Source organism: Hypanus sabinus, chromosome 19 (genome assembly GCF_030144855.1).
Source record: "Hypanus sabinus isolate sHypSab1 chromosome 19, sHypSab1.hap1, whole genome shotgun sequence".
Lineage (NCBI taxonomy): Eukaryota > Metazoa > Chordata > Chondrichthyes > Myliobatiformes > Dasyatidae > Hypanus > Hypanus sabinus.
The window spans coordinates 44,168,325-44,176,189 of NC_082724.1; positions in this window are offsets into that span (position 1 = coordinate 44,168,325).

Genomic DNA, 7,865 nt, shown 5'->3' on the forward strand with positions numbered 1-7,865 from the left:
TCAGACCCTCAGCGTGGTCGGTCTCTCCCTGTAACTCAGACCCTCAGCGTGGTCGGTCTCTCCCTGTAACTCAGACCCTCAGCGTGGCCGGTCTCTCTCTGTAACTCAGACCCTCAGCGTGGCCGGTCTCTCTCTGTAACTCAGACCCTCAGCGTGGCCGGTCTCTCTCTGTAACTCAGACCCTCAGCGTGGTCGGTCTCTCTCTGTAACTCAGACCCTCAGCGTGGTGGATCTCCCCCTGTAACTCAGTCCCTCAGCGTGGTCGGTCCCTCCCTGTAAATCAGACCCTCAGCGTGGTCGGTCTCTCTCTGTAACTCAGACCCTCAGCGTGGTCGGTCTCTCCCTGTAACTGACCCTCAGCGTGGTCGGTCACTCCCTGTAACTCAGACCCTCAGCGTGGTCGGTCTCTCTCTGTAACTCAGACCCTCAGCGTGGTCGGTCTCTCCCTGTAACTCAGACCCTCAGCGTGGTCTGTCTCTCCCTGTAACTCAGACCCTCAGCGTGGTCAGTCTCTCCCTGTAACTCAGTCCCTCAGCGTGGTCGGTCTCTCCCTGTAACTGACCCTCAGCGTGGTCGGTCTCTCCCTGTAACTCAGATCCTCAGCGTGGTCGGTCCCTCCCTGTAAATCAGATCCTCAGCGTGTTCGGTCTCTCTCTGTAACTCAGACCCTCAGCGTGATCGGTCTCTCCCTGTAACTGACCCTCAGCGTGGTCGGTCTCTCTCTGTAACAGACCCTCAGCGTGGTCGGTCTCTCCCTGTAACTCAGTCCCTCAGCGTGGTCAGTCTCTCCCTGTAACTCAGACCCTCAGCGTGGTCGGTCTCTCTCTGTAACTCAGACCCTCAGCGTGGTCAGTCTCTCCCTGTAACTCAGACCCTCAGCGTGGTCAGTCTCTCCCTGTAACTCAGACCCTCAGCGTGGTCAGTGTCTCTCTGTAACTCAGACCCTCAGCGTGGTCGGTCTCTCTCTGTAACTCAGACCCTCAGCGTGGTCAGTCTCTCCCTGTAACTCAGACCCTCAGCGTGGTCAGTCTCTCTCTGTAACTCAGACCCTCAGCGTGGTCGGTCTCTCCCTGTAACTCAGACCCTCAGCGTGGTCAGTCTCTCCCTGTAACTCAGACCCTCAGCGTGGTCGGTCTCTCCCTGTAACTCAGACCCTCAGCGTGGTCGGTCTCTCCCTGTAACTCAGTCCCTCAGCGTGGTCGGTCTCTCCCTGTAACTCAGACCCTCAGCGTGGTCGGTCTCTCCCTGTAACTCAGACCCTCAGCGTGGTCGGTCTCTCCCTGTAACTCAGACCCTCAGCGTGGTCGGTCTCTCCCTGTAACTCAGACCCTCAGCGTGGTCGGTCTCTCCCTGTAACTCAGACCCTCAGCGTGGCCGGTCTCTCTCTGTAACTCAGACCCTCAGCGTGGTCGGTCTCTCCCTGTAACTCAGACCCTCAGCTTGGCCGGTCTCTCTCTGTAACTCAGACCCTCAGCGTGGTCGGTCTCTCTCTGTAACTCAGACCCTCAGCTTGGCCGGTCTCTCTCTGTAACAGACCCTCAGCGTGGTCGGTCTCTCCCTGTAACTCAGACCCTCAGCGTGGTCGGTATCTCCCTGTAACTCAGACCCTCAGCGTGGTCGGTCTCCCCCGTAACTCAGACCCTCAGCGTGGTCGGTCTCTCCCTGTAACAGACCCTCAGCGTGGTCGGTCTCTCCTTGTAACAGACCCTCAGCGTGGTCGGTCTCTCCCTGTAACTCAGACCCTCAGCGTGGTCGGTCTCTCCCTGTAACAGACCCTCAGCGTGGTCGGTCTCTCCCTCTAACAGACCCTCAGCGTGGTCGGTCTCTCCCTGTAACTCAGACCCTCAGCGTGGTCGGTCTCTCCCTGTAACAGACCCTCAGCGTGGTCGGTCTCTCCCTGTAACAGACCCTCAGCGTGGTCGGTCTCTCCCTGTAACTCAGACCCTCAGCGTGGTCGGTCTCCCCCTGTAACTCAGACCCTCAGCGTGGTCGGTCTCTCCCTGTAACAGACCCTCAGCGTGGTCGGTCTCTCCCTGTAACAGACCCTCAGCGTGGTCGGTCTCCCCCTGTAACTCAGACCCTCAGCGTGGTCAGTCACTCCCTGTAACTCAGACCCTCAGCGTGGCCGGTCTCTCCCTGTAACTCAGACCCTCAGCGTGGTCGGTCTCTCTCTGTAACTCAGACCCTCAGCGTGGTCGGTCTCTCTCTGTAACTCAGACCCTCAGCGTGGACAGTCTCTCTCTGTAACTCAGACACTCAGCGTGGTCGGTCTCTCTCTGTAACTCAGACCCTCAGCGTGGTCGGTCTCTCCCTGTAAATCAGACCCTCAGCGTGGTCGGTCACTCCCTGTAACTCAGACCCACAGCGTGGTCAGTCTCTCCCTGTAACTGACCCTCAGCGTGTTCGGTCTCTCCCTGTAACTCAGTCCCTCAGCGTGGTCAGTCTCTCCCTGTAACTCAGTCCCTCAGCGTGGTCGGTCTCTCTCTGTAACTCAGACCCTCAGCGTGGTCAGTCTCTCCCTGTAACTCAGACCCTCAGCGTGGTCAGTCTCTCCCTGTAACTCAGTCACTCAGCGTGGTCGGTCTCTCCCTGTAACTCAGATCCTCAGCGTGGTCGGTCTCTCCCTGTAACTCAGACCCTCAGCGTGGTCGGTCTCTCCCTGTAACTCAGATCCTCAGCGTGGTCGGTGTCTTCCTGTAACTCAGACCCTCAGCGTGGTCGGTCTCTCCCTGTAACTCAGACCCTCAGCGTGGTCGGTCTCTCCCTGTAACTCAGACCCTCAGCGTGGTCGGTCTCCCCCTGTAACAGACCCTCAGCGTGGTCGGTCCCTCCCTGTAAATCAGACCATCAGCGTGGTCGGTCTCTCTCTGTAACTCAGACCCTCAGCGTGGACAGTCTCTCCCTGTAACTCAGACCCTCAGCGTGGTCGGTCTCCCCCTGTAACTCAGACCCTCAGCGTGGTCGGTCTCTCCCTGTAACTCAGACCCTCAGCGTGGTCGGTCTCTCCCTGTAACTCAGACCCTCAGCGTGGTCGGTCTCTCCCTGTAACAGACCCTCAGCGTGGTCGGTCTCTCCCTGTAACAGACCCTCAGCGTGGTCGGTCTCTCCCTGTAACTCAGACCCTCAGCGTGGTCGGTCTCTCCCTGTAACAGACCCTCAGCGTGGTCGGTCTCTCCCAGTAACAGACCCTCAGCGTGGTCGGTCTCCCCCTGTAACTCAGACCCTCAGCGTGGTCAGTCACTCCCTGTAACTCAGACCCTCAGCGTGGTCGGTCTCTCTCTGTAACTCAGACCCTCAGCGTGGTCGGTCTCTCTCTGTAACTCAGACCCTCAGCGTGGACAGTCCTCTCTCTGTAACTCAGACACTCAGCGTGGTCGGTCTCTCCTGTAACTCAGACCTCAGCGTGGTCGGTCTCTCCCTGTAACTCAGACCCTCAGCATGGTCGGTCTCTCTCTGTAACTCAGACCCTCAGCGTGGTCGGTCTCTCCCTGTAATTCAGACCCTCAGCGTGGTCGGTCTCTCCCTGTAATTCAGACCCCTCAGCGTGGTCGGTCTCTCTCTGTAACTCAGACCCTCAGCGTGGTCGGTCTCTCTCTGTAACTCAGACCCTCAGCGTGGCCGGTCTCTCTCTGTAACTCAGACCATCAGCGTGGTCGTCTCTCTCTGTAACTCAGACCCTCAGCGTGGTCGGTCTCCCCTGTAACTCAGACCCTCAGCGTGGACAGTCTCTCCCTGTAACTCAGACCCTCAGCGTGGCCGGTCTCTCTCTGTAACTCAGACCCTCAGCGTGGTCAGTCTCTCCCTGTAACTCAGACCCTCAGCGTGGCCGGTCTCTCCCTGTAACTCAGACCCTCAGCGTGGTCGGTCTCTCCCTGTTACTCAGACCCTCAGCGTGTCGGTCTCTCTCTGTAACTCAGACCCTCAGCGTGGTCGGTCTCTGCCTGTAACTCAGACCCTCAGCGTGGACGGTCTCTGCCTGTAACTCAGACCCTCAGCGTGGACGGTCTCTCCCTGTAACTCAGACCCTCAGCGTGGCCGGTCTCTCTCTGTAACAGACCCTCAGCGTGGTCGGTCTCTCCCTGTAACTCAGACCCTCAGCGTGGTCGGTCTCTCTCTGTAACTCAGACCCTCAGCGGTGGTCAGTCTCTGCCTGTAACTCAGAACCCTCAGCGTGGACAGTCTCTCCCTGTAACTCAGACCCTCAGCGTGGTCGGTCTCCCCCTGTAACTCAGACCCTCAGCGTGGTCGGTCTCTCCCTGTAACTGACCCTCCCGCGTGGTCGGTCTCTCTCTGTAACAGACCCTCAGCGTGGTCGGTCCCTCCCTGTAAATCAGACCCCTCAGCGTGGTCGGTCTCCTCCCTGTAACTCAGTCCCTCAGCGTGGTCGGTCTCTCCCTGTAACTCAGACCCTCAGCGTGGTCGGTCTCTCCCTGTAACTCAGACCCTCAGCGTGGTCGGTCTCTCCCTGTAACTCAGTCCCTCAGCGTGGTCGGTCTCTCCCTGTAACTCAGACCCTCAGCGTGGTCGGTCTATCCCTGTAACTCAGACCCTCAGCGTGGTCGGTCTCTCCCTGTAACTCAGACCCTCAGCGTGGTCGGTCTCTCCCTGTAACTCAGACCCTCAGCGTGGCAGGTCTCTCTCTGTAACTCAGACCCTCAGCGTGGCCGGTCTCTCTCTGTAACTCAGACCCTCAGCGTGGCCGTCTCTCTCTGTAACTCAGACCCTCAGCGTGGTCAGTCTCTCCCTGTAACTCAGACCCTCAGCGTGGTCAGTCTCTCCCTGTAACTCAGACCCTCAGCGTGGTCAGTGTCTCTCTGTAACTCAGACCCTCAGCGTGGTCGGTCTCTCTCTGTAACTCAGACCCTCAGCGTGGTCAGTCTCTCCCTGTAACTCAGACCCTCAGCGTGGTCAGTCTCTCTCTGTAACTCAGACCCTCAGCGTGGTCTCGTCTCTCCTGTAACTCAGACCCTCAGCGTGGTCAGTCTCTCCCTGTAACTCAGACCCTCAGCGTGGTCGGTCTCTCCTGTAAACTCAGACCCTCAGCGTGGTCGGTCTCTCCCTGTAACTCAGTCCCTCAGCGTGGTCGGTCTCTCCCTGTAACTCAGACCCCTCAGCGTGGTCGGTCTCTCCCTGTAACTCAGACCCTCAGCGTGGTCGGTCTCTCCCTGTAACTCAGACCCTCAGCGTGGTCGGTCTCTCCCTGTAACTCAGACCCTCAGCGTGGTCGGTCTCTCCCTGTAACTCAGACCCTCAGCGTGGCCGGTCTCTCTCTGTAACTCAGACCCTCAGCGTGGTCGGTCTCTCCCTGTAACTCAGACCCCTCAGCTTGGCCGGTCTCTCTCTGTAACTCAGACCCTCAGCGTGGTCGGTCTCTCTCTGTAACTCAGACCCTCAGCTTGGCCGGTCTCTCTCTGTAACAGACCCTCAGCGTGGTCGGTCTCTCCCTGTAACTCAGACCCTCAGCGTGGTCGGTATCTCCCTGTAACTCAGACCCTCAGCGTGGTCGGTCTCCCCCGTAACTCAGACCCTCAGCGTGGTCCGGTCTCTCCCTGTAACAGACCCTCAGCGTGGTCGGTCTCTCCTTGTAACAGACCCTCAGCGTGGTCGGTCTCTCCTGTAACTCAGACCCTCAGCGTGGTCGGTCTCTCCCTGTAACAGACCCTCAGCGTGGTCGGTCTCTCCCTCTAACAGACCCTCAGCGTGGTCGGTCTCTCCCTGTAACTCAGACCCTCAGCGTGGTCGTCTCTCCCTGTAACAGACCCTCAGCGTGGTCGGTCTCTCCCTGTAACAGACCCTCAGCGTGGTCGGTCTCTCCCTGTAACTCAGACCCTCAGCGTGGTCGGTCTCCCCCTGTAACTCAGACCCTCAGCGTGGTCGGTCTCTCCCTGTAACAGACCCCTCAGCGTGGTCGGTCTCTCCCTGTAACAGACCCTCAGCGTGGTCGGTCTCCCCCCTGTAACTCAGACCCTCAGCGTGGTCAGTCACTCCCCTGTAACTCAGACCCTCAGCGTGGCCGGTCTCTCCCTGTAACTCAGACCCTCAGCGTGGTCGGTCTCTCTCTGTAACTCAGACCCTCAGCGTGGTCGGTCTCTCTCTGTAACTCAGACCCTCAGCGTGGACAGTCTCTCTCTGTAACTCAGACACTCAGCGTGGTCGGTCTCTCTCTGTAACTCAGACCCTCAGCGTGGTCGGTCTCTCCCTGTAAATCAGACCCTCAGCGTGGTCGGTCACTCCCTGTAACTCAGACCCACAGCGTGGTCAGTCTCTCCTGTAACTGACCCTCAGCGTGTTCGGTCTCTCCCCTGTAACTCAGTCCCTCAGCGTGGTCAGTCTCTCCCTGTAACTCAGTCCCTCAGCGTGGTCGGTCTCTCTCTGTAACTCAGACCCTCAGCGTGGTCAGTCTCTCCCTGTAACTCAGACCCTCAGCGTGGTCAGTCTCTCCCTGTAACTCAGTCACTCAGCGTGGTCGGTCTCTCCCTGTAACTCAGATCCTCAGCGTGGTCGGTCTCTCCTGTAACTCAGACCCTCAGCGTGGTCGGTCTCTCCCTGTAACTCAGATCCTCAGCGTGGTCGGTGTCTTCCTGTAACTCAGGACCCTCAGCGTGGTCGGTCTCTCCCTGTAACTCAGACCCTCAGCGTGGTCGGTCTCTCCCTGTAACTCAGACCCTCAGCGTGGTCGGTCTCCCCCTGTAACAGACCCCTCAGCGTGGTCGGTCCCTCCCTGTAAATCAGACCATCAGCGTGGTCGGTCTCTCTCTGTAACTCAGACCCTCAGCGTGGACAGTCTCTCCCTGTAACTCAGACCCTCAGCGTGGTCGGTCTCCCCCTGTAACTCAGACCCTCAGCGTGGTCGGTCTCTCCCTGTAACTCAGACCCTCAGCGTGGTCGGTCTCTCCCCTGTAACTCAGACCCTCAGCGTGGTCGGTCTCTCCCTGTAACAGACCCTCAGCGTGGTCGGTCTCTCCCTGTAACAGACCCTCAGGCGTGGTCGGTCTCTCCCTGTAACTCAGACCCTCAGCGTGGTCGGTCTCTCCCTGTAACAGACCCTCAGCGTGGTCGGTCTCTCCCAGTAACAGACCCTCAGCGTGGTCGGTCTCCCCCTGTAACTCAGACCCTCAGCGTGGTCAGTCACTCCCTGTAACTCAGACCCTCAGCGTGGTCGGTCTCCTCTCTGTAACTCAGACCCTCAGCGTGGTCGGTCTCTCTCTGTAACTCAGACCCTCAGCGTGGACAGTCTCTCTCTGTAACTCAGACACTCAGCGTGGTCGGTCTCTCCCTGTAACTCAGACCCTCAGCGTGGTCGGTCTCTCCCTGTAACTCAGACCCTCAGCATGGTCGGTCTCTCTCTGTAACTCAGACCCTCAGCGTGGTCGGTCTCTCCCTGTAATTCAGACCCCTCAGCGTGGTCGGTCTCTCCCTGTAATTCAGACCCTCAGCGTGGTCGTCTCTCTCTGTAACTCAGACCCTCAGCGTGGTCGGTCTCTCTCTGTAACTCAGACCCTCAGCGTGGCCGGTCTCTCTCTGTAACTCAGACCATCAGCGTGGTCGGTCTCTCTCTGTAACTCAGACCCTCAGCGTGGTCGGTCTCCCCCCCTGTAACTCAGACCCTCAGCGTGGACAGTCTCTCCCTGTAACTCAGACCCTCAGCGTGGCCGGTCTCTCTCTGTAACTCAGACCCTCAGCGTGGTCAGTCTCTCCTGTAACTCAGACCCTCAGCGGGCGGTCTCTCCCTGTAACTCAGACCCTCAGCGTGGTCGGTCTCTCCCTGTTACTCAGACCCTCAGCGTGGTCGGTCTCTCTCTGTAACTCAGACCCTCAGCGTGGTCGGTCTCTGCCTGTAACTCAGACCCTCAGCGTGGACGGTC